Raw genomic sequence first — 2,091 nt, 5'->3', positions numbered from 1 at the left:
GCCAGCCCCTCTTCCCTTCTACTCCCCAGAAAGGACCTCAACCACACTCCACGCCGGCAGCCAACGCACAGGATGGGGGTACCAGGAGAGGGGTTCCCTCTCTCCTCTCAGCGGCGCCCCCCCGCCCACCTTGGGCCTACCTCAGCCCTCACCCCTCTGCCCCCCACGTCTGGGGGCTCTTTGGGGTGGTCTCAGCTCAGTGACCTCTGGGAGGGGGGCCCCTGGAGCCCTCTTCCTCCTCCTCTCAGGACTTCCCTTGGGGTTCTCAATACTGGTGACCTCATCCCTCTCTCCAACTCTCCTGGCTTGATTTTGGGTGACCAGGGGTGGGGAAGGTTGGGGTTCAGATCTGTGTTTCTGGGCTCTGGGGAGTATTGATAACCATAATCACATTTCTTTTCCATCCATCTTTTATTATTATTTCTTTTTGTCGTTTTCGTGATAGGTTTTGAATTGCTATGAATGGCCTGGGGTCCATAGGAATGCAGGACTCTGATCCCCCCTCCTCCCTCAGGTGTTAATGGGGGGGGTCTCGGGCAGACCTCACCCCTAGCAACTTGATTAGCCCCTTAGCCTTCCAAGTGGCCACCCCACTCTGCCTGCCCCTCCACTGGGGACTTCCACTGCCCCCAGCCTCGCCTGGACACTGGTTTCATTTCCAGGGGTAGCCTCCAGCTTCCTCTGCTCCCAGACCAGGCAACCTCCGGCTCTCTATGGTTCTAGACCACACAACTTCTGACCTGCTCTTCTAGACTGCCCCGCCCCCAACACATCCTCTAAACCCCTCTGACTCCAGACCTCGCAAAGTCCAGCTTTCTCGTTCTGGATCTCCCCGGCTCTAGCACTGTCTCTTTTCATACCTCCACAGCCTCCCAAGTTATCTGGTTCTAGGTCTCCACGGCCTCCAAGTCCCTCATGCTCCAGAGCCTACACCCACCAGAGTCCTCTTGTTCTAGAACTCGCTCTGACGTCCTCTGGTTCTAGACCTTTCCTTGTAAATAAGTCTCCCTTGTAACAGATGTCACATGCTCCGATTCCTGCTGATTCCAGCTCTTACAACCAACAGCTGCCTCCGATTCTGGACCCCATGACCCAAGCTTCGTATTGGTTCTAGTCTTCCTGATCTGGAATACACCTGGCTCCAAATCCAGACTTCCTAATTTCTGAATCATTTTGGTGGTACGCTTCATGATGCCCAGCTCCTTCCTTTTCAACTTTCTACCCTCAAGACTTACTTTTCCCATCAAAAAGAAGTAAAATGAGTTTTAAGTCGATCTTATAACCGTTATAGTACTTCCGGGGCAGACTCCATGCTCTAGGTCTCTCCTGCTCTAGACCTTGTGACCTCCACCATCCACTGGTTCAAGACCACCCAACCTTTAGAACTTGCAATTCCCAGGAGCCTTTGATTCCGTATCTGCTGATCTCACTTTTCTCTGATTCTTGAATTTGGCTTCAAAGGTCTTCGGGTTCCAGACCTCACCCTATCGATTCCCTTGGTTCTAGGCCTCACAATCTCCAGTTTGCTCTCCAGATCTTATGACCCCAAATTACTCTAGATCTAGAACTTAGCCTTCAGACTTCTGATTATAGACCTTGCCTTTACCAGTTTTTCTGGTTCTAGACCCTACAATGCCCAGCTCCTGATTTTAGATCTTATGACTCCAAAATCCCTCTGGTTCTAGAACTCAGACCTCAGAGTTTTTTGAATTCTATTCTTACTCTATAGATTCCTCTGGTTCTAGGCCTCACAGCCTCCAACTGTCTCTGATATCAGATCCAAATTCTTTTGGTTCAAGAACTCAGCCTCCAGGTGCTTCTGATTCTAGAATCTGGACGTCACCCTGTGGATTCCTCTGGTTCAGAATCTTAAGACCTCTGACTCTCTGATTCCAGACCCCACCCTCCTAATTCTATTCTGGGCTTCCTGCCCTACTCAGCTTGCCCCAATTCCTGCTCTGTCTGAAGTCTTCCCATTCCAGGTCCCTCCACTAGTGGACCTCATGCTCAAGCCTCCCATCCTTGAGCTCATATCCCTACAGTTTCCCTGTCGTGGAACCCTCAGCTCTCCAGGGATGCACTTACCTTTAC

The sequence above is a fragment of the Neomonachus schauinslandi genome, chromosome 16, assembly GCF_002201575.2.
Source record: "Neomonachus schauinslandi chromosome 16, ASM220157v2, whole genome shotgun sequence".
Taxonomy (NCBI): domain Eukaryota; kingdom Metazoa; phylum Chordata; class Mammalia; order Carnivora; family Phocidae; genus Neomonachus; species Neomonachus schauinslandi.
Note: the sequence above shows the minus strand (reverse complement) of the source record.